The sequence below is a fragment of the Poecile atricapillus genome, chromosome 8 (genome assembly GCF_030490865.1).
Source record: "Poecile atricapillus isolate bPoeAtr1 chromosome 8, bPoeAtr1.hap1, whole genome shotgun sequence".
NCBI lineage: Eukaryota > Metazoa > Chordata > Aves > Passeriformes > Paridae > Poecile > Poecile atricapillus.
Window position 1 is genome coordinate 24,449,846 of NC_081256.1, and position 24,869 is coordinate 24,474,714.

Sequence of the window (24,869 nt, forward strand, 5' to 3'; positions counted from 1 at the left end):
TTCAGCAGGAGATGAAAACACATGTTCCAGCAAGCTGCAGCTTTACCCTTTGGCCATTCTGCTCCTCTGCCCTTCGCCCCACACAACAAAGCCAAAGAAGATCTTAAAAACAGGGGAAGGGAATAACAAAAATAAAATAAAAATAATAAAAAAAAGCTGATTTTGTTTACATTAAAATTCATGAACACATGGTTTGGCCTTTAATCTCCAAAAGTCACAGTATTTGCTCAAAAGGACAGTTCCTCACAGAGAGACCGGGCCAGTTTAAAAAATTCAGCAGTTACAAAGACAAGAATGACCTTTTTTTGGAGCAAGGAAGAGTCACAGGGGAGTTCTGTTTGTCCAGCTCACCCCTTTCTTTTCTCTCTTTTAATCTTCTCAGCCTCTTTTTCTTTCCCCCTCCAACACTATAAACCAATTCTTTCTGAAAAAAAAACAAAACAAAAACAAAAAAACTGTCAGGAAGGTGTGTGGCAATGATGCTGATGGATGAAGGATTTTCATATTCATCTTTGTGCATTACTGCTATCACATAGAATATTCTCAAGCTTGGTCTGCAGGCTCATTCATTTTCTAATTTGTCTTTGAGAAGGGAAAACCTGCAAATATTAAAATTCAAACTTAAGAAAAAGAATAGAAAACTGGGCTTAAAGATGTGTTTTGTTTTTTTTTCTTGAAGGTGCTGGTAGAGAGACAAGATGAAATGTCAGATGAATAATTCCATACTTCAAAAGACAGCAAATTATTTGCAGGGGTTAGGAAGCGATGTCAGGTTCTTTCTTATACTTTGTGGGGAAAATATCAGATTTTCTGGGGGCACAGGAAACATTTTCTCTTGCTTGGGGAACAAGGACACCAGCACAGGGGGAAGATGAAGCATTGCTTCCAGTGGCAGTGGATCCAGGACACACCAGGAGGTTTTAAAGGGAGAAAACAGCACCATTTCCAACCCATCATTTCCTAACCCCACGGTTTTGGTGTTAAAAAGGGAGGGAAGGGCTCTGTTTCCTCCAGGAGCAGGTGGCAAACACCTCCCAAAACAGCAGCAGCCCATTGCAGGGTTTCACAGCCAAAGAATTGGCTGAGTGTTAGGAGATGGATGAAGTGATGTGATCCCACCCCTGCATCCCCAGGGCGCTGCTTTCACCAGGCAGCACTGACAGAACAGAGGACACAGCCTCAAGCTGCACCAAGGGAAATGCAGGCTGGACATCAGGAAAAAGTTCTCCATGGAAAGGGTGATAAAGCACTGGAATTGTCTGCCTGGGGAGGTGGTGCAGTCACCATCCCTGGATGTGTTGAAAAAAAGACTGGATGTGGCACTCGGTGCCATGGGCTAGCTGAGGTGTCAGGGCTGGGTTGGACTCAGTGATCTGGAAGATCTCATCCAACCTGGTCATTCTGTGATTCTGTGATCCTGTGATTTTTCATTCTTTGATTCTGTGATTTTGTCATTCTGTGATCCTGTGATTCTGCCATTCTGTCATTCTATGATTCTTTGTGATTCTGTGATTCTGTGTTTCTGTGATTTTGTCATTCTTTGAGTTTGTCATTCTGTCATTCTGTCATTCTATGATTCTGTGATCCTGTGACCTTGTGATCCTGTGATCTTGTGATCCTGTGATTCTGTGATCCTGTGATTTTGTCATTCTGTCATTCTTTGATTCTTTGATTCTGTGATTTTGTCATTCTGTGATCCTGTGATTCTGTGATTCTGTGATTTTGTCATTCTGTGATCCTGTGATTCTGTGATTTTGTCATTCTGTGATCCTGTGATTCTGTCATTCTATCACTCTGTGATTCTGTCATTCTGTGATTCTGTCATTCTATGATTCTGTGATCCCAGTTCAGGGCCAAGACCTTTTATTTCCAGGGTGTCCCCCTGGCATTTTGGCTGCCAGAGCTGGTGGGGAGTGCCTGGCAGCCTTAATGATCAAACAATATTCCAACTGAGCCTGTGCCTTGCAATAACTGAGCACAGCTCCTGGGACAGCTCTGGGAATCTTTGGTGTGAACAAAAAGAGTCCTGCAGTTTTCTCATTTAATTAAATTTAAATCTGTGGGGACTGGCAGTGCGTGGCTCGGGCTTATGGGGTTTTTTTTTTCTTTCTTGAGTTGTTCTTTGCAGCTTAATGTCGTCGTGAAGTAGTTTTTAATCAACAGACAGTCTCAACTGGAAGGGAAGCTGACACCTCGTTACCTTTAGAGGAGGATTTTTATTAATTGCAGTGCTAAGTACAGGGGAAATATCCAGGATGACATGTAGTAAAAAACACCAGAGAGTACCACAGGGTTCAAAAGCATTTCAGCATCTCCTCTTATGGATTGCACTTGTGGTTGTCTGGAATTTTTTATGGGAAAGGCTCACTTTCATCTGGTTTTATTATTGCAATGCAAATTATTAAGGGGTATTTTCTCCATGAGGCTGAAATTTGGGAGTATTTTAGAAACATCTGCTTTCTAAAACACCTCAGACATTTGTGAGTTGAAGGGAAACTGCTTTCAGTGCTGCTTTATGGAGAAACACTCTTTCTGTGTGGCAGAACGAGTTGTAAACACAGATAAAGACCCAGATATAAATATAGAGATAAAAAAAAAATAACCTGTACCACAGGAGCTGGCATTTCTTAAAACCAATTTCTGCTGAACTATTCCTGAACTGTTGTGCTGAGCTGTCCCTGACGAGGAGCAGTGCAGCACCATTCCAGGGGAATGGAATTATTCATGCTGCATTCACACAACATTAGTCAGGAATGGTGCTAATTGCTACATCCAGGACCTTTTAAATTCAGCTTTTCCGAGCATAACATGGGATCTTTTAGTGTAATACAGCTCTTTTTAACGCAGGGAAACCCTCACAAAATATCTCCCAGATACAAATTTGGCTCTGTAACAAGATTTTCAAACCCCAGCGTGCACAGAGATGCTTGTTAGGAATCCAGACAAGGTGACAGCACATCTGACAATTTATTATCACTTCTTCACTGTCCCCTCTCTCATATCTCATTTACTAATTATGGTCTCAGAGCCAGAGAATGGTTTGGGATGGGAGGGGATTAAAGATCACCCAGTGCCACCAGGGACAGCTCCACTGTCCCAGGTTTCTCCAAGCCCTGTCCAGCCTGGCCTTGGACACTTCCAGGGATCCAGGGGCAGCCCCAGCTTCTCCCTGAGCCAGGCCTTCCCCACCCTCCCAGGGAAGAATTTCTCCTAAATAAAAATAAATTTCTCCTCCTTTTCCTGTCCCTCCCTGCCCTCGTCCAAAGCCCCCAGACAGATTTTGCCCAGCAGAGTAAGAGGCAAAAAGCAAAACAAGGGGCTCGTCCTGGCCCCCCTGCTCCTGGGAAGTTTCTGACGGTGACAAAAAGTGACCCCAGGAGGAATCAAAGACCATGACAGTGAACAGCAGCAAAGAGAGACAAAACCTGAGAGGAGCAGGAGGAAACAGAGAGAGGAATTGGAAATTTGTGGCTGCTGACAGGAGGGGTGCTGGAGGCACAGGCAGGAAGGAGAGGGAGGAGGGAAGGAGCCACACTCTGCTCTAAAGAAAGATATTTACAAAAACAAAACAAAACAAAACAAAACTATTAAAAATATCTGTACAGACACCAAGCACAAAGCTTCCCAAAACCACAGAAAAGGCTAATTAGAGGCAACTGGAGGATAACAGAGTTTTACCCCCTGCAACACAAGAAGCAGGCAGCTCCTCCCTGAGTTTTAGCCTTTGTGAAAGGGCTGTGATCTGCCTGCCCCTCACAGGGGAACAGCTTCCCACTTTGGCTGTGTGAAATTTGGAATTTTGGAAGTGAAATTGTCAGCAAAACAGCATCCTTCCCTCTTCCCAGCCTCCTGTCACACCTCACTCTGCTCTTCCTGTTCCTCCTGCAAGGCTGGGAGCTGCAGCATTCAGTGGGAAGCAGGGATCTGCTTAGAAACAAGATCAAGGGAGCTTTTTTTTTGTTCCCCAGGAGGGATTAACCTTTATTTTTTGTTCCCCATATCCTGGCACTTCTTTAATTTGTAAAGGAGGGATTGGACCCCTCATTCCATGTCTGGTGGTGGCTGCTCATCAGGAGATTTTGCTGGGAGACAGAAACTTCCAATTTGTTCTTCCTTGTGTGTCCAAGCCCCCGGGCTGGCTGAGTTTGGGCAGCTCTGCTAAAGATCCCTGGGGTAGGGAAGAGTTCTCAGTGTGTGGGAAGAAGAACATGGATTTCATGTTGACAAAAAAGACCTCTCAAAGCTGTTTCTTTTTCTGCTGGAGGGACAATCCCAAACTTGTGCTGTGGATGCTTAAAGAGAAGTGTCACAGCCAGCAAGAGCAGCACCCAGAATTACATCATGTCATAAAAGGTTTTTTTTCTCCCCATCTCCTTAGGAAAAACCACCTGGTTTTAAAAAAACCTCCAATCAATGGCAATTAATACTCTGAAAATCAAGGGTTAGAGTCAATATTTAATGACTATATTACAGAGCAGTGAGAGCTGGATCAATTGAAGGTGTCAGGACACAGCAGCAAAAACAAAATCTTCTCTTGTAATGAAAAGTGATGTCTAAAAAGCCCTGTGATGTGATTTAGAATCCTGTGAGTGACTTCCCAGGCTGAGGAATGCCTGAATTCAGTGGTTTTGTGTGGGATGCTGCTGCTCTTCCCATACACATTTTCTGTTTCTGGCATAATACATAAATCAGTGTCATAAAAGAAAGGGAAAGCGATGCACACTTAAAACAAAACATAAAATTACCTCTTTATTGGCTACCTGCTTCTTAGATATTATTTATAAAAGCATGAAATAAAATAGCAGAGCTGTTTTGGAGCTGCCTAGAGCACGGGAAGGGAAGAGACAGATTTCACAGGGGTGAAATCTCTGCACTCACACCTGGTGAACAGGTCTGAGCATCACTTTGTGCTGCCAGGGAAATGCAGAATTCCTTTTCCTTGGACAACAGGGGACAAATTTACTTCAGGAATTGCTTCCCACTCTGCAGAGAGACCTGAAAATCCTTTACCTCCAGCTGAAGTCTGGTGAGAGGGACAACTCTGATGTGGTTTCCTGGGACACCTCACAAGGAAGGACTTGGAAATCAGCATTTGATAGCTGGAATGTGAGCTTTAATAAATTGTCTGAATCTCTGGGAATTCTTGTTGTGGGAGGGAGGAACAGAGAAGAACTCTTATTTTGTTAATAGAAATTCCTACATTTGTAACGTTCACCTAATCTCTAGTGGAGTTTCTACTTGAACAAAAGGTACAAATAAATAAAACTCCATGTTCACAACAAGCTTTGCAAAAAGCACCTGTCCTGTGTTGAGTGGGTTGATAAAAGATTCCCTGGCCAGGTTTTTTATTGCAAATGGAACCTCCTTTGCTTTCTGTCCATTTTATCCACCCAAAGCAGCCAAGATGAGATAAGAGCAGAGATTTGATACCTGCTCATCCCAGAGACGTGAGGACATTTATCCAGGGAAAGCCCCACCAAAGATAAAGGATTATCTGATATTGTCTAACCTGTTATTATCTGATGGATGAGTGGGAAATGCAGTTTGCTCTGTGGGAACAGTTTTTTCTACAGTGCACCTAATATTGTGGGGAAATCGTTCCACAGCACAAAAAACCAGCACCAAAACCTGCTGCAGGACACCATTTCTGGAATATTTTGGACCAAACTTCCTTAGCCTAAAGCACCAATGTTTGCAGTTCTACCCTGACTCTTTTGGGAAAGATTAATAAACCAAGCATGCTGCCCATAATTCACTTTTTGTTTTTATATGTCATTAGAAATAAATGGACTTCTTATAGAGTTGCAGTAAAATATAGCACTGTCAGCCTTAGGAAAGTCATTTTGGGAAAAAAAAAACCATAATAAGATATTTAAATATAGAGAAAAATCACTGGATGGGATCTGTTTCTTGAGTTAGTGTAAGAAATACAGGTTTTTTTCAGGGTGGTGTATTTAGAGGCTGATTTGTGGGTATCTCACCTCCTCACCCTTTCTCCCCTGCCTGCCCTTATCTTTCGTGAGGATGATAAAAGCTTCACCTGCCACAGCTCCATCCTCTTTAAGCCCAGCCTTGAGGTTTAATCCATTGTAGGCCTAGTTCATAAAAAGGGTTTTACCTCTCTCTTTCCTAAAAGAGAGTCCAAGACATAATCCAATTATCAACAGTATATGGCTGTTATAGCTGAAGACTTCCAGTTTTGTTGGAAACAATTTTTGAATGGTGTTAATACCAGGGACAACAAAGTTTTCTATGAAGGAAAATAGGATTTATTAAAAAAAAAAAGAAAGGATTTAAAACTGTCCAAAAAAAGAGCGATTTTTGCTCTCTCCTCTGATGTAAAAACATTGATAGAAATGTCTTTCAGCTTTATTACTTCAGGCAGAAAACAGCAATAGAGAAAATTGCTGCTTTTCCTATTATAACTAATTCAAGGTTTCATGAATCAGTTTGAAAAAAATAAATAAAAAAAATCTCACACCCAGGCACTAAACCCAAATAAGAACATGCTATGTTATTTTCAAATCTGTTCTCATTATAATCCAGTGCCAATTAAACCTCAATATTTGTGTTCATTTCAGAAACAACCAAAGTTGTTTCCCCTTGTTATTGGTGCTGGTACACATTCCTTCTGCTGGAATTTAAATTGCAATTATTGGGAGTTTTGGAGCAGTTTGGGGGGAAGGTGCAGAGGCAGCTCTGTACCTCTCTGTAAATTCCTTTTTTCCAGGTGCAGCATCTGTTGCTAAGCTCTAAATACACAACAACATTTTCAGGTAAAGCTTTCTCATCCATGGCGAGGTTTAATTTGTTCCCATGTTCCAGCACCTCTCCTGTTATTTGAAACACCGGGTGATTGCATTGCTAATCTTGCTGGTGACAAGTGGCCTTCCTCCAGCCTCGGGAATGCAAAATTCTTCTTGCAAGAAACCCTAAATCCCACACAAACTTCTCCCAGATGGGAGTTCTGCTCCTCCTTCTGCTCTTAAATAAATGAATGAATGAACAAATAAAGCAGAAGGACCGATAAATTAATTAAATAAATAAATAAAATAGAAATAAATAATTAAATTTAATAAAATAAAGCAATAGAACCTTTAAATAAATAAACATGTAGATAAACACATAAATAAATGAATAAAGCAATAAGACCTTTAACTAAATAAATAAATTAATTAAATAAGGCCATAGGACCTCTAAATAAATAAATAAATAAACATGCAGATAAATACACATATAAATAAATAAATAAATTAAGTAGTAAGACCTTTAAATAAATAAATTGATAGATAAATAAATAAATCAATGAAGCAGTAGGACATTAAAATAAATAACTAAATAAACACCTAGAAAAATAAATAAATAAATAAATAAAGCAGTAGGAGCTTAAAATAAATAACTAAATAAACACATAGATAAATAGATAAATTAAAAAAAGCAGTAAGACCTTTAAACAAATAAATTGAGAGATAGATAAATAAATAAATAAATAAATAAATAAATAAAGCAGTAGGACCTTAAAATAGATAGATGGATAGATAGATAGATAGATAGATAGATAGATAGATAGAGATATAGATAGATAGATAATAGATAGATGATAGATAGATAGATAGATAGATGATAGATAGAGATATAGATAGATAGATTAGATAGATAGATAGATAGATAGGGCAGTAGGACCTTAAAACAAATAAATAAATAAACATAAATAAATAAATAAAGCAATAGGTCCTTACAATCTGATCATTAGCACTTAATAGCCTAAAAATCCGTATTTTCCTTCCGATGGGAAAGCTGGAAGCCTCTCCTGAGGTGAGCAGCAAAGGAAGAGCAGTGGAAGCACAGGCGAGGATGGAGCTCCCAGGGCCGGCTGAGACCTGCAGCGGGGAGCTCGATTCGGTGCCTAATTAATCTCTAATTCTGTGGCTAATTAATCCCTAATTCGGTGGCTAATTAATCCCTAATTCGGTGGCTAATTGCTCACACGACAGTGGCTTGGAGTGTGGCTCCTGAGTGGCAGATCTCCCTTCCCCTCCCCATCCCTGCGGGTATTCCGGGTGATTCCAGCTGGATCCCGAGCATCCCCAGCCCGAAGCCTCCAGGTAAATCTGTCCCCTGTTGTCACCCGCGTGTCCTGCAGCACCTGGGGACACCGCCCCGAGCCGCTGCTGCCCTCCCGGCACAGCTCCATCAATGTAATTTTCTCCCCGTTATCACCCGGGGAGCATCGTGTCCTCAGAAAGAACTGCGGGGACAGCGGGTTCAGCCCCATCAGATAACTTATTTTATACATTTATTGTTTATATTTATTTTATAAATTCATATTATAAATTACAATTTTATTTTAGAAATTATAATTATAATTTTATTTTAGAAATTACAATTATAAATTTATTTATAGAAATTATAATTATAAAAATTATTTTAGAAATTATAATTATAAATTTATTTTATAAATTATAATTAGAATTATAAAAATATTTTATATATTATAATTACAATTATAAATTTGTTTTATAAATTTTAATTATATATTTATTTTATAAATTCTAATTATAAATTCATTTTATAAATTAAAATTATAAATATAAATTTATTTTATAAATTATAATTACAATTTTAACATTATTTTATAAATTATAATTATAAACTTATTTTACAAGTTATAATTACAAATATGAATTTATTTTATAAATTATAAATATAAAATTATTTTATAAATTATAATTACAATTATAAAATTATTTTATAAATTATAAATATAAAATTATTTTATAAATTATAATTATAAAATTATTTTATAAATTATAATTATAATATTATTTTATAAATTATAATTACAAATACAAATTTATTTTATAAATTAGCCATGTTAAAGCCCTGCAAAACTTTGGGATGGCACTGAGGGGTTTTGGGGCTGTTTGGAGGAGAATTTCCAACAACTCCTTCAAGGTCTGTGCTCTGCGTCCCAAACATTAAAAAACATTTAAAAGGAGCACAAGTTGCAAGCGTTGCAGGTAAAGTGAGGCAGGAAAAGCTTCCCAGCCTGCTGAGCATCCGTGTGTTTGGATAAATCTGGGAGTCTCTGTATGGCAATTTATGCTCCAGCAGTCACTGCACAGAAACAGCTTTTGTATCCAATTTAAAAACATGAATGTTCCATCCTTACCCTAGAGCTTAAAGACAATTTACAGAAGTAGGGCACTATGAAGTATTGCCACAATAAACAGTTGTTTTACTTCCCTTTTACAGCAAAAATTAGGGGAACACTGCAACTGTTGTCAAGCCTTAAAATATGTTTGCAATAAAATAGAAGCCATTGGCTTTCTTTAATTTCAATGAGTTTCTTCATTATTCAAAAGCCTCTTTAAATCTTTCATAGATTCAAATCTGGTTTTTTAAGAAGAAATACATAATCCCTCAGTAATTAATCTAAGTGCCTGGCTACTAAAAAATCGGGTATTGATGGTCCTCCTGTACTTTCCTCATTGAGGGAGGAAGCATTTTAATTCTTTAAAACTTGCTTCTGTTGGCAGGAGTTTGGATGTATTATAAAATGCTTTTCTGTTAATACCCTTCCAGAATTAATGAAGGAACACCTTATAACTGGTTACTATGAATTAATTAGAAATTCATCCTGGTGGCTGGATATTTACTTGGATATGAAAGAAAGTTCATAGCAAGTTGCTGTTTATTTAACCACATAAATGTTCCTTAGTAAAGGCTGAGGAGTTAAGCAGATACAGTGAGTTAATAAAGACAAGAATAATTATTTTTATCTTTTCAGTGAATGAAAGGAATTAACTAGATGTTAAATAACACCTCAATACTACACAGAGTAGCTTTAAAATAGCCAGGCTGGACTATTTTAATTAACAATAAGCAGCACTTCACTGAATGATTAGTCCCTCTGGAAACAACAGAAACAGAGGATTAATGTGCAGCAATGAGACTGTGTAAATTCAGATCCTTGGATCCTTTGAGGAAAAGTTCTCTGGATTCCAGGAGCTGGGCTTTGGTAGTTTGGGCACACCACGGACACCAGGTGATGGCTGGAGGTGGAGAAGGATTTCTCTCATTGGCATAAAAATCAGTGAGTGGAATCACAGCTTCATCTGCTGCTCGTTGCATGATAAGGGGTGGACAGAAGGTGTTTCTTGGCTGTGTGAATTAAAATAATGGAGAGAACTGGGAATCTGAGAGAGGATTTAGGCAGAACACCCTGGTTCAGCTCACCCCAGTCACTGCAGAGTGAAGGAGAGAGAAGAATTTTCATGTTCTGCAAACCCTGAGCTGGGTGGGCTTTGGGCAAACAGACATTTCCAGTCTATCTTTGACAAGCACAATTTCCAAGTGATCCAGACATGGAAGAGTTGTTGATGTCTTTGTATGAAGAATTAGCTTTAAACAGAGAGAGACAGGGGATAAAAAAGTCAAATAAGATAAAACCAGAAGAAATCTCAGTATGGGAGTTGACAGATATTTGGATTTTGTTAAAGTATTTGACACTGTCCCATGAAATCTTAATTGAAAAATTAATTCAAGTCAGCTTGGCTGCAGACAATGGTGTGTGGGTTGAATATTGGCTAAAGCACAAATGAAACAAATGCTGATAAACAGCTGGTGACGAGATGGGTGGAAATGTCCAGTGGGGTAACACACGCTGATTGTTAGTCTGAGTTTACTTTGTATCTTCATTAATGGCTCAGGAAAAAGATACAATCAAGATCATAATTAAATACACAGATTATGCTCATGGTAGAAGGTTTGAAATGTCAATAAGGAGAGTGAAATTAAAAAAAGGATTGATAGGAAACACAGATTCATCAAGGGAATCGATTTATTTTACTGCAAACACAAAACCAGCACAAACCAGAGTAACTCAAAAGATGAACTTTTATCTTTCAGGGAATGGAAGAGTGGCAATGGATAAGAGAGCAGGAGGATGCTAGAGGAATTATAAAAGTGAAATGCAAGTTCAGGATCCAGTGGCCTTTGCATCCAATGGAAGTGCAGCCATGGACTTCAAAGGATTTGGGACTTGGCTGGCAGCCCCAAGGCAGGGATTATCTGCAACCTTGTTCTGGCCACTGCATGCAGCAATAAGAGATGCTCTCCCAGAAAGATGTTAAATTGGCAGCAAATCAGAGAGGAGACAGAATAAAAAATGAAGGGGTTTTGTAAAAACTGAAGTGGGAAGAAAAATGAAGGGAATTAAGCAGTTATAATTTGGCCAAATAAGGAATAAGCAGGAACACAATAACAGCTTTCAAATGTCTGAGGACATAAGCCTGTATAAAGGATAATAATTATTCACTCTGCTACATGGCAGAATGAGTTTAACAGGTGAAGGGAATGTATTATGAGGGAAGAAAGGCATTTGATGTAAATATCAGGAAATGCTGCATATTAAACTGTTGAATAATAGAGGAGATGGAAGTCCTGTGGTCTGGGATTTCTGAAACTCCAATTGAATGCCAGCTATTGAAATGCAGAGAGGAATCTTTTCAATTCCCCAGGACACCAGGAAATGCATCTGCCTTGAAAAGATTAGGATCTTCTCCCGGCCTCTTCCTGGGCAAGCTCCGTGTGTTCTAAAGCCCACACCAGGAGATGCAGAAATATCAGAGAATAAATTGTTCTTAATAACGAATAAACACTCCTCATATCTTCAGATTGTGCAATCTGCTCCCACCCCTGGCTGGCTGAGATCACAGCCAGCTCTCAAATGGGGTGCTCAAGTCAATATCTTCAAACTGCTTTGGTCTTTCCAGGCAAAAAAAAAGCTTCACTGAGGTGGGAAATGGGGATATTTGTAGCAGTGAGTAGAGGACATTTTTTTCCTCAGTTTGTCTCAGAATACTATTTTTTTCTGCTAGAAATACTGTCTAGAGGTGGTATAAGACTTCTTTTCTGGAGTTTTTCTTCTCTGGCCTCATTTTTTTCTTAGATCTTTAATGTCTAAACCTACTGACAGCCCTAAAGACCATTAGTAAATTTGTTTGTTTGCATGTGCCCATTCATTCACATAGAAAAGAGTTTGAATAAAAATATTAATGAAAGAGAAAAAGATAAAACTCTGACCTTTATTCCATCACACAGCCCATGATAGGGGAAGGAGCTATTTCTATCCAGCAATTCCTGCCTTTTTCCACCCCCTGCATTTTGGTTCCCAGCTCTCCACCAAACATAGGAAGCAAAGACAAATTTCAGATGATAAATCAGGAAGGCTTCTTTTTTTCTTTCCCAATTTTAAATACAGCTAAATATTTGTAAACATGGAAAATTCCAGTTCTTACTTGGTGTAAATGATCCCAAGTTTATTTATTTTGATTTGAGCATGACACTGAGGAAGGATCCATACCCTGGGATATTTAATGTGTGGTAAATTACAGGACTTCACTCACTTTAGTACAAATTTTAACAAAATTAAATCAGTTTTTAGACTTTAGACACTGCTACAGCCTATGGTAGGACACATTAAAAAATACTTCTTGGCCATTTCTGTCTTGATTTGATACTAATGAACAATGAATTGTGGATTAAGGAAATATTAGGAAAGGTTTTCCATGTCTTAGAGTAAATCAATACACTTTATTATAGCAAAACACATTCTGTGCATCTGCAATGCCATAAATTTATGCCTGGAAAATCAACATGTCCTGCAGTGCAGAAATCAGAGATGAGAAGCTGAATATTCAGTGTCAGCCCAGTGCTGCAGGAAAGGCAAGGACACAACACCTGAAGGCAAAGGCAGGATGGAAAGGAGCAAAGGGAAGAGGTGGCATCTGTCCACAGAGCATTGCTGAGACCTTTATTGCAATAATCTGTTTAATTCTGCAGCCTAATCTCCAGGCTGATCCTGAAAACAGGAAATGTGCTTAAAAGGGAAGGTGGGATGCCTGGAGAAGATATTTAATGGGGACAAAGTCACAAAGCTGAAGGCATTTGGTTTAAACCAGCGAGGTTTAGGGGATGACTTCCTTGAAGCCAGGGAAGCACTGATGTGAGAAACCATGTAATAATAAGTTATTAAAAGCAGTAACTCTTCTGAGCCTTACACGAACTCTGAGAGCAGCGCTGGCATCCATGGAGCCCCACAATTTGGGGAATCAAAGCTCCTGGGGGCTTCTGTGCTGATGGTTTCTCCTCAATAAATTCAATCACTGCTCTGACTTGCACTTGCCTGAAAAGACACTCAGGATCAGTCCCAATTCAGACTGAAATTAAATTCAGCCTTGGATATATGCACAAATTATAAATACCTGGAAAGAAACAGATTAAGGATTAAGGCTGGTTAAGAAAAGAATTAGCTCAAAATTAAAAGGAAAACAATGCATAAACCATGGACTGTAAAATGCCCTGACATTCTTGAAAACCAAGATTCTGTATTTCTACACACTTGTATTATGAACCTTAAAAGCATGAATGTGTTTTATTCCTTGCCAGGTTTGTTCCTCTACTTGGAAAACATTTATTCTGCTTCTTGTTTACACTGAATTTAGAATTAATGTGGCTGTTCTGGTTGAGCAAAAACAACCTTGACTTGTATGAGGCATCATTTTATCATGCCAAGATATCTTGTGTAAAAACATAACACAAGCAGAGTTCTCAGAATTAAGCTGGTTAATAATTACAATATAAACAGTTCAAGGATCAAGAGAGACAGTAAATTCTTGTGAAGTGTGTGTAGATTATATTTCCAAATTACAACACTGAAAGGCAGAGCTGTCTTAATGTGCACAGCAAAAGTCAGATGTCCAGAGGTGAAATATCGTGGGCTCAGGGAGCATTTTTCACACACTAATAATCAAAATAAAAATGCCAGTAGTTACTTACATAAAATAATGCACTGCTGGCATTAGTGAAGCATTTCTTAGGTGCCATAGCACTTACTGAAAACCACATTTTCTCATATGCTGTAGAAATAAACAGAAGTCACAATGGAGAGACTCCAGTCTGGTTTCCTGATGAGTTTTTCAACCTCAAACCCATTTTCCTGGCCCAGCTTTCCTCCCAGAGCCTGCTCAGACCCTGCTCCCATCCCCTTCCCCCAGGATTTCCACAGGGGAGATTTCTCTGGGGTCCCTTTAGCTTTTTTATCTCCTCCAGCCTGGCTCTGAGCATTTCCTGAGGGTCACCCATCTCTTCAGCCCTGGCCATGGTCACCTTTGAGCCTTTTGAGATGTTTAATGTTTCATTTTATGGGATCAAGAGCATGCAACAACCATCTCCTTGTGCTGGGAGCGGTGGTGTGAGCAGCCAGAGCCAGCCCAGGGTTATCTCCTGCTGAACCTCCTTGGGTTCTTCTGCCAGGACAAAATTCAGGGCTAAATAAATGGCTCAGGCTCCAGGTTTTGAAATGCAGATGGTAAATACACACAGGACTGAGAATGCAATCAGCTGACAACACTGCAGATCTGATGAGAACCCAAGGGTGGTGTTTCTTCAGCTGGAATTATTTTTCAGACATTTTCTTTTCAGAGGATTTAGATTCAATTAATTTGCTCACAGAAAATAGTATTTAAAAAAAAAAACAAAAAACAAACCTAAAACAACTGTCTTCTTTTTCATCAGAAAACGAGGAGTGGAAAGGAAAGTATTTCAATGCTCCAGCAGCTCCCTGAGCAGAACCAGCCCTTTCTCACCGAGCTGATGTCCCACACTTGGACAGCCAAGCAATACCAGACATGACGACTGAATAACTGAGTTATTCCAGATGTTAATGCTTCTTTGTTTCCAATAAAAGCAATGTGGAATCTGAATTCCACTCAAATGACAAGTCAACCCCATGAATTAAAACTCTAAATGGTTTTCTGAAACAATTAAATCTACATGTATGTGCTTTTTTGGGGCCTTGGAAAAGATTTCAAAACAAATACAAAAGCCTGGTCCTATCAGTAACTACAAAAAATATGCAACAGCAGGGAAAGTTCTCAGCAAAGTGGGAAAAGCATGGGTGTGCAAACACAGCTGAGCAGAAATGTGTGTGTGGCTCATTCACCTGTTTGCCAAAGGGTCGTTACTTCAGGGCGTTATTTGCAGATGGAAAATAGCACATCCTTGCAGTCATGTGGTGTGGCTGGCTCCTTAACCTCCTGCTTATCTGACAGGTTAACCAGCAATTCTGGGCATATATAATCTGGTTACTTTGGTAGACAGCTCTTGACCCAGGAAAACTCTTTTATTCAAAGGGAGAAGCAGCCAGACGGGAAAACCAGCTCTCAAGGTCGGTGTTTTTCTGCTTCCTTTTCAGATCCAAGAGTGCTGAGAGTGGGAGAGGTGGAAGTGCTGATGTGATCAGACAGGCAGGTTACAGTGAATAAACCAAGCCCTGCTGTCCCCCCTGAATTTCTGGGTTAATTTGGTGCCACCTCCACAGCTCTGGCATTTCTGTGGGATGAGAGCAGCGCTGCTGGAGGGGCTCCCTGGTGCCCTTTAGTCCTGACCTCTGCACTGTCCCCTCGCTGTTCCCACGGGGATTGGGGCTGGCACCAGACCAGAGCAGCTCAGAGCTGCAGCCAGCCCTGGGAATCCGGGAAAACCATGGAATTGCGCCCTGAGCAGCTGCTGGCCCTGGGTTTGGGCTGCTCACAGGGCAGGGATTAAAGGTGTTAAGCAGGAAAATGGGGGGCTCCTCCTCTGTGGGAGCCACAAAGAACAATTAACTGATTGCTGATGGGGAAAAAGGCTGTGATGTTGGCCCTTTCTAAAAGCAAAATAAAGAAAGGAGTCCTGGAAAGTTTTAGGTTGGAAGGGACCTTGAAGATCATCTCGGCTGTGGGTGACACCCACTGGATCAGAGGCCCAGGGAATGCTCTGGAGGATGGATAATAACTTAAAGGCACTGCAGTACTTCAGTCATGTTCAAATGGTGGGAAATATCACCTTAGACAGCCACAAAAAGGACATGCAAACACCTCTGTGTCATACTGGGGGATGCTGAGAAGCCCCTACATAATGTACAGGCACAGGGAAAGGCCAGATTTTCACCCAGTTTATGTGGGGTCACCCCTGTGCCAAGGGGAACAGTGTGGGAAGAAGCAGAGCTGCAGAGGAGGAAGAGACATCATCCAAATCTAGTGTGGGCAAAAAAGAAAAAATCAGTGTCAACCTTAGAACCGCGCAGGAATTTTGGAGGGATCATTAGCATTGTGTGGTGCAAAGTAACAGGGTAATGAAACTTTTCTCTTTAAAGTGTCAGCAGGACATCAAGGTGGAATTGAAATATTTTATATGCCTGTTGTCTGATCCCACTGGGAGTTTCCCAATCAGCAAAAACCCAGCCATGATCAATGCTCTCACAGCTGTGCTGCAGTTTGGAGCTCCTCTCTGATGATCTGTGTGTTACAAACACCAGAAATGGAGCACTCCCTCCTGAGCCCATCTCCTGCCCCTCCAGGGCACGGGAGCGCTGGACAGAGGGTTGGGACTTTCCCAAAAGTTTTCCTTTGTGCTGCAGTCGTGCCATGAGAGCAGCAAAGCTCGGGCACTGAGATTTCCCATCACCTCCAACCTGCTGCTTGCTTCTGCTGGAGAGGCTCTGAGATGCCAAGGCTGAGATTTTGGAGGCTCTTGGCAGATAATCCTTGGTCACAGCTCAGCAAGGCCCTGCTCACACTGCTGCCTTGGGATTCAGTTTTCTCTTTTCCATGCATTTGTAACCCTGCAGTTCTTTCCAGAACTCCAAACTCCACACCCAGCGTCAGCTGCTGCTTTCCCATTCTGGGCAGACACAACAATTCCTCCCCAGGCCTGGCAATCAAGGACACCTCACTGCCCCAGGCCCCAGAAATGGCAACAAAAGGGAGCTGGGGCAGCAAACTTGGGCTAAATGCCTTCATCAGCTGCAGCTGGAATTGCAGGATTGACCCCCAATGTGCAAATGGAGCCAACTTGTAAAAGTGTGAAACCCGTGAGCCCTGGGACATTTTGGGTGCAGCCCCTGGGGGGCTTCACCTGCCCTAAATGTGCCTGGAGACCCCTCAATAAATAGAAATAGAACTGATTTGTATTCCCTTAATTCTGTCTGACCTTTGTTTTTAGGTAGTCCTGATGAAGGTATCAATATCCCAGAGCTTTAGCAGTTAAAAATTCCAATTATTAATGTAACCTGCCCTGAGGAGTGGCTCTTTCCTCTCCTCCAGCTTCCTCAGGACACAGAAATTGTGCTCAGTTTCCCCCTTCTCCCTTCCCTTTTCTGTCCCAGCTGACCCCAAGGGCAGCTGCAGCAGGCAGGGCTGGCACAATTAAGTTAATCATTAAGTTAATCATTACCTGCTGCACTGCGGGGAACTCAGCTGATCAACACCTGTGATCCTGCACTGCTGCTTGCTTCAATCTTTGCATTAATCCTGGGATTAATCCCATTTTATAGATCTGTGCTCTGGGCCTTGGATCCTGGAGAAGCCAGAGCTCCTCATCTTCTCAATCTCTGCAGAAACACTTTTCCATAAGCAGCACTCTTGTTTCACTGAGCAATAGCAGCAAATCACTGCATTTCTAAGAATTCTGAAAAATAAAGTTCCCAGGCTTTCCCAGCTGTAAAAGCCCCAGAAAGGCTTCTCTTCCCTTTTCTGCACTCGGCTTTCTCTGCCAGAAGTGTGGCTGTTACACAGCAATTTTCTTTCCATGTTTTTAAAGTGGCTGATTTTAATTTGGATGTATTTTCCCCCTGCAAATCCTTTCAGTCAATATGGAATTACATAAAGCAGCTTTTTGAAAAGAAATTGTATCTGGAGAAGTTTCCACTGCGTGTGTGTGTTTTACACAAATTATTTCTATTTTTATGTCTTGGTGGCACTATCATTTTTGATGACCTGTGCTCTACCAGCCTGACCTCAAAGAAATAAAATGGAAATAACGATGAAATATTTTTGATCCTTCCACATCTTTCAAATAAGGACAGGGTGGACAAAGTTTACTTGGATGATGGGGGGAAAGCAGAATTTTTTCTTACCCCCCCAAAAGCTGAAATAGGTTAGAAGATTACATAACATTAGAAATGTGTTTCCTTCATATAAGTGTAACACAAAGAAAGGCAAGAAATTGTAAAATTTATAATAAAAAGAGATTTGTGTAGGTTTACCTGGAAAGGGCAGTGAAGTTTCCAGTCATGAGTGACTGTCAAATGCTATTCCATTTGGGATCATCAAAACTTCCCAGCTGCTAATCTTGAATAGAAGGTGAATTCTTTGCATGTGCTACACAAAACCTGAAATAAAACACAATTATTGACTTCAGCTCTCCGTTATCCTCGCAAGGGTGAAAGCACTGTGTAGGTTGGGAAAGCTCCCAAACACAATTTTAGGAAAATGAGGTGTTTTAGGTGTCCTCCACCAGGCAGCATTATTTATAATGCAAATGAAAACATTCCAGAGTTCCACATAGGTTGGTTTAGGGCAGGAGATTTTCTGAGATCATGACTGCATCAGCTGGCAATGGAAATGAAATATTCAGCTTTGTTTTCTGCCAGTTCCTGCTGCAGTGGTGCCTATGAAATAACACCTCCAAGAGAACTTTTTGGCTGACCATTAATCAGTTTATGTTCTGAGCAGTGAGCATTGATCGTATCCAGGATTTTTATCTTGCTTTATGTGCCCAGGATGTTTGAGTCAGGTTTCTCTGAGCGCTGTGCCCATGGCAGTCTGTCAGCTTTTGGGACACTGAGCAGCTGAAATGGTCAAAAAGGAGCAGAACCTTGTGCAAAACTGCAACCAAGAGGATGTGCAATAACATCAAACATTTATTTGGGCTTTATCTTTTTGGCCATGAAACACATTAACCATTTTGAGAAAGGTTTTGAGGAATAAGCAGACACTTCTATTGAGTTAATTATTTTTAACAGTCAAACATCCACCTCTGAATCCATTAGTATCTCTATGGGTAGACTCATAAATCTTCATCTGGATGAAAGTTCCTCCACTGTTTTTTTCCAGTTGGCTCCATTTGCTGACTTATTTCCATGCTGAACATCTGCACACGTGCGTGGTATCACTTAAACCTTGAAGACAAAGTTTACTTTGGATTTAAAGAATCTTTTTGATGCCATTCATTCACACATAACAGCGCCATTTTCCACAGCACCAGCATGGTTCTCAATTTATTTTTTTTTTTAATATATATACAAGGGAAAAATATGTTTTATCTACCTTGCAGAGCTTCAGACTGGCAGGATGTTTAAAAGAAAAAAATGTCTTTGTTCTGATTTGTGAGAAATCACAAGTAATACAGATTTCCCCCCCTTGGGATATTTGTAATGAAGTGGAACACAGTGAGATTGAGCTGGCTCCTCGTGTGCCCTGGCTGTCTTGTGGGTGCTGTCACAATTTGAGGCACAGCAGCTCGGGAGCCTGAGCTAAAGCAAGCACAAGGATTTATTGCAGAAGGGAAGTGCAGAATATTTGCTGAGTAAGCCAGGACTTCTTGTGTTATGCCAGGGATTTAAAGGGACAAAAAAAAATCCGTCCCAGCAGCAAATCTCGGGGCACTCCACATTAACCCCTCTGTATGTCAAGAATTTGATCTTTTTTCTTCTCCTTTGTTTTCCCTATCTCAATGTGTTTTAATCCGTGGCAGAAATTTACCTTTTACCCTGAGTTTTCAAATTTCCCTGATAGGCTTTGGGGATGGATTGGGTCAAAAGCCTTCTAAAACCACCACTGCATGATCTGCCTCAGATTGCTTTTATTCCTCCTGATAGCACTTGACAGATCTGTGGGGCAAGATTTTGAACCAGTCCAAAGGGAGGGCGAAGATTTTCCTCTCTTTCCCCACTATGTAGATATTCTGGAGTTTAATACTCACATTTATCAGCCCAGCTGAGACTCTGAACTCGACATAGCAGGAGCTGCCTGTCGATAATTTAGACAGGAGGAAATCTGAGAACGTCCAACATATAATTACCCTCTTTGTGAAAGGACAGATTCACACCTCGGCAAAATAGACGGGCAGGAGCAGGCTGGGAAGGGCTGCTGTGGATTTCAGGAGCTAAAAATCTGGTTGTACCCTTATTTTAGCAGAGAAAACTACAGTGCAGCACATAATCTGTGACTGAAGCTGTGCTCTGTAAGCCAGGACAGCCCCAGCTCCCACCTGGGAGCTGAATAACCTAAGTGTGCTCCTTGTGTTCCAGCAGCTCCTGATCTGCTGTATTCCCACCCAGGAGCATGAAAGAAAGGGATTCTTCCTCCTCCTCCTTCTTTTCAAGCTGAGCTAAAAGCTTTTCTTTCCCTGGAGTGCTTTGAGGGAAGGCAGGAGACGGTGGGTGTTGCATCAGTTGAGGAGGAAAACACACAATGTGGAGAAGCTACTCAGCACCAGGGGAAAATCCCAGGGTAGTTAGGGAGGAATCCTAAAATCTTTGGGAATATTAACAGGAGAATAAACAGTCAGATGCTTCGTGATGTAAATTCAAGTGAACCATCTCCAAATGTGGTTATTTGCTCTAAAGATTTGGGGTCTCAGTTTGGGTTTGCGTGGTAGGATGGTCTCACCTGCCATGTCAAAAACCCACAAAACTGGTTTTATCCAATTTTCTGCATTTCTGAGGGAAAAAAAACAGGATCCAGCCTTGAATCTTTGCCAGGTTTGCTTTTTCCTTTATCACATGGGAGGCTGGCAGGTGGTGGGTTCAAAAGCAGCCCAAAAGGAAGTTTTTCACGGCTCATGGCATTTTTCACTAATGCAACGGAGCTGGCACCAGATGTTCCGGACACCGAATGTTTACAGGGTTGCAAAAAATGTTTGGGTGAATTCAAGGAAGAAAAATCTCTGGGTGGCAACAGGAGACAAAAACATCACCTCTTACTGAGATGCAGGTTTTTGTTGGTTTTTGTGTAATCCTGTGGTTGGCCTGCTCCTCTACCTCTGCAAACTTCCCCAACATTCGGAGCGAGTCCAGAGGAGGCCCCAGGATGAGCAGAGGGATGGAGCAGCTCTGCTGGGAGGAAAGGCTGGAGAATTGGGATTGTTCAGCCTGGAAATGAGAGGACTCTGGGGAGACTTTCTGTGGCCTTTCAGTGTCTGAGTGAGGGACTAAAATAATGGTGGAGAGGGAATTTTTGTAAGGACATGGAGTGACAGGACAAGGGGGAATGGCTTTAAACCAAGAGAGGGGAGGTTTAGATGGGATATTGGGATGGAATTCCTCCCTGTGAGGGTGCCCAGAGCAGCTCTGGCTGTCCCTGGGTCCCTGGCAGTGCCCAAGGCCAGGCTGGATGGGGTTTGGAGCAGCCTGGGACAGTGGGAGGTGTCCTTGGCATGGCAGGGGTGGCTCTGGATGGGATTTAATGTCCCCTCCAACACAAACCATCCTGGGATTCCATGATTTGTTGATTTACCTTTGTTCAGATTCTGCATGGTCATTCTTGAATATTCTCTCATTTGTGAGAACTGTTATTACTCCTCTGCAATTAGCATGTCTCTTTAGTCAGAGTGGGAAAGTAACTCTGGGTCACTCCAGTGTCTGAGGTGCTCAGTCCTTTAGAAACAAATCTGCTCCATTTAGCTGTGGTTTACTTGGAAAACGTGCAATGGGAAACCTGAAAAGATTGATTTTGTTTAAAAGTTTGCAAGAAAAATAATTAGGTTGGGTATAAACTACCAAAATACCTGCCAGTTTTGGGTGAGCTGTGCAGTGTTTATATCTGAAGGCTATGCTGATGGCTGATTTATTTTTAATTATTTTATTTATATTGTTTTATTTTCATTATTTTTATGCTTTTAATTTTGCCGTTTATTTCTATTGCTTTTCCTACCTGAATTTCATGGCCAGCAAACCCAGCCTGTGGCTTTCAAAGCCAGCCAAAATCAGGGGGAAAAATTCTGAGCTGTATAATCACAAGTGAAAATGAGTCTGAGGGAATTGGTTTTCCAGGATTTCAGGGTCTTCCCAGACAAAGTGCAGCCAGGAGCCGGGCACAGCTCTGTGCTGATGTGCATTGCTCAAGGGCAACAGCACAACCTGGTGGTTTGTGCTTATTCCAATCTGTACAGGAATTTCCCTTCCTCAGAACCCAGCTCGTTGCCCGCACAGAACTGAAGCCTCTTTTCATGAATTCATTTGTAAGATTCCATTTTACCCGAGGTCTTCGGAATAAATAGAAAACAGCAGGCTGCAAGGGCATATGCAAAAAAACAAAAAGATGAAGTAACAGGTCCTTCCCAACATCCCTGATTCTGAAACCTCAAGGTGCTGGAAATGTCTGAATTTTGCTTTCAAGATAATAACTGAAATAAAATCTTGTAAAATGTACTATTCAAAGTTTGGGGGGGGGGAAAACAAAGGACAAAAAGAAAGTGTGAGCAGAAAAAAATTGGAAGTTTGCCTTGCTTTTTCTACTATGACAAAGCCAAGGAAAGTATATAATGCATTTGCATAGATTGAATATTCAGACACCAATAATAATATTTATTCCCTTTCTTGTGTGTCTTCAGGGTAAGTGATGTTGGTCAGAGTGCAGCTTCTGAGGTGGAAGTGAAATGAAACAGGTGGAAAATGTGCTCAGAGAGAATTTTCAAATAAAATTAATTACATTTTCTGTTTTGCCTGGTTGTGAAGCACAGGCTGTGTGATTGCCAGCGATGCAGATGTGGATGCTGAACAAAATAGCTTGCAAACGACATATTCAGTTCATTTTCTGATCATGCAGGATGGGACAAAAGCCACAGACTGTGACTACAGAGGAGTTTCCAGCCCAGTGCTGCTGCTGCTCCTGACACTGGGCAAGGCTTTTTCATGGAATAACAATAATAATTTCATGGAATAATAATAATTTATAGAATGGTTTGGGTTTGAAGGCACCTTTGATTTCATCCAGGGCCACCCCTGCCATGGCAGGGACACCTTCCACCATCCCAGCTTGCTCCAAACCCCATCCAGCCTGGCCTTGGACACTTCCAGGGACTGGGAGTCCACAGCCTGTCCGGGTTATTTAAACCAGAGACTGCTCAGCCCTGCCTAACTTGATACAAAGAACCTTTGATTTCACCTGGGTGGCTTTGGAGCTGAGAGCAAAGGGATTTTCAAAGGACTGAAGGACTGAAGTGCTTTGGGGCAAAAGGCTGGTTATTTTTATGCAGTGAATATTCCCATAGGATTGTCTCCCCACAGGAGTGCTGAGCTGTCTCACTGCTTCCTCCGTGTCCTTCAGCTCAGCCCATGGTTGAGGAATGACTCACAATCACTCTCAGGAAAGCACTGGAGTCCAGTGGAGGTGTGACTCACGCATTCAAACTGACTCTTAAGCTTCACTTATCTTATTGCGACCCAGTGTATGTGAATTCTGCTGAAATTCGTGAAAATACTTATAATTCTGCTTTGGTTTATGACCAAAAGCTGCTGTTCACAACCTTTCCCTGGTCCCACTGAGGCACAGGGAGGTGATGGAGTTCCTGAATCCCTCTGGAGCAGCCATGGGAAGGATGTTGAGTTGTGCCTCAGCTACCCATAACCATGGACAGAAAGCAAACCCTTGAGATGGAAACTGTCCCAGCTTCCCACACATCCTGCTCCAGGCTGGAGAAACCAGAGTGGTTTTCAGACCTCTAAAAATCCTTGGCAAGCACAGGGATGTCAGGTCTCCCTGCCTGGCGTGCTTTGATCACTCTGCAATTATCACCCGTCAGTTCAGACACTGATTTGTGTGGATGCCTGGATGGAGAGGCTCAGATCTGCCCTGGGTGTGGGGCAATGCCTGGGGCAGCACTGACAGGGTTAATTCTCTGCTCTCCTTCCCCTGCTGATTCACAAAGTTATTCCATGTTTTCACTTTAGCACTGAGGATTTGTCAGCAGTCATTTCATGCAATACCAGGGACACTTTCTTATCATGGAATCACTAAGGTTGGGAAAACCCCTCAAGATCCTCCAGTCCAACCATTCCCTCAGCTCTGCCAAGGCCACCACTACACCATGGCCCCAGGTGCCACACCCACACATTTTTTGAATATTCCCAGGGGTGATTCCATGTCCCTTCAGCCTTCCAGTGATGAAATCTTCCCTGTTATCCAGCCAAACCTCCCCTGGGGCGTTCCCTGTGGTCCTGTCACTTCTCACCTGAAGGACAAGGACCCACCTGTGTGTGGTCCCCTTTCAGGAACTTGTAGAGATCAAATGAGTGTCAAACACACACTCAGAAAACAATCCCAGTTTTCCTGCTGGGATAAAAGGAAATTCTCCTTTTTCCATGCTAAATTGAGGGATAATGGAGAGGGGCTGCACTGTGTTTGCCCCCAAAGTGAAAGCTGCTTGCAGTACAGACAGATGGTGAATCATCTTTTACCCAGAGGAGTACAAATTCTGTAGCACAAATTCACTGTGTTCCCATATTTGTCCACCAAATTGTGTTCTCGCTGCCGTAAATTTTGTATTAAACTATTTAGGTCAGCTTAAATTTGGAAAGCAACAAAACAAGCACCATTTTTTGCCTCATTTACATGTCTGTGGTTGTTGTAACACGGTTTGCTTCCTAAATTAAAGTGATGCAAGCAGTCTGCCAGGGAAATGAGCGGCGATATTTTTTGGTTATGTTTTTTGAAAAGCTGGTTGTAACTCTCAGTCATTAACCCAAGAATAGGTGGACACGTGGTGAATAAAAATTCAGGTTTCTCCCAGCATGCACTGGATCTGTGGATGCTCTGGTTTGAAGTTTCATAATTTTCCTGTGAATGAATTGCATTTTGAATCTTTGCTTAATGGTTTAAGCGTTTCTGTATCTGTGACCCTGTGGCTAAGGCCTGCCTGGTGGCAGGTATTGTCAGGATGCAGGGCATGACACTAAAAGCCATTAATAGCTCCATGCTGGGCTGTGACATGATGCAATTCAGCAGCTGCCCCATGGAGAAACACTCCAGGCATCGTGTCAA

The 24,869-nt window shown here is 41.4% G+C and overlaps 1 protein-coding gene across 1 annotated transcript in view; it reads left to right on the plus strand.

Annotated features, from left to right (window-relative positions):
* The first annotated feature begins 15,067 nt into the window (after nucleotides 1-15,067).
* The window catches only part of BCHE (butyrylcholinesterase), a 45,619-nt gene continuing 35,817 nt past the window's right edge, over nucleotides 15,068-24,869 (plus strand). Inside the window, exon 1 of the mRNA XM_058844473.1 lies at nucleotides 15,068-15,232. The gene's annotated coding sequence lies outside the window, so the exon portion shown is untranslated. The remainder of the gene's footprint in view (nucleotides 15,233-24,869) is intronic.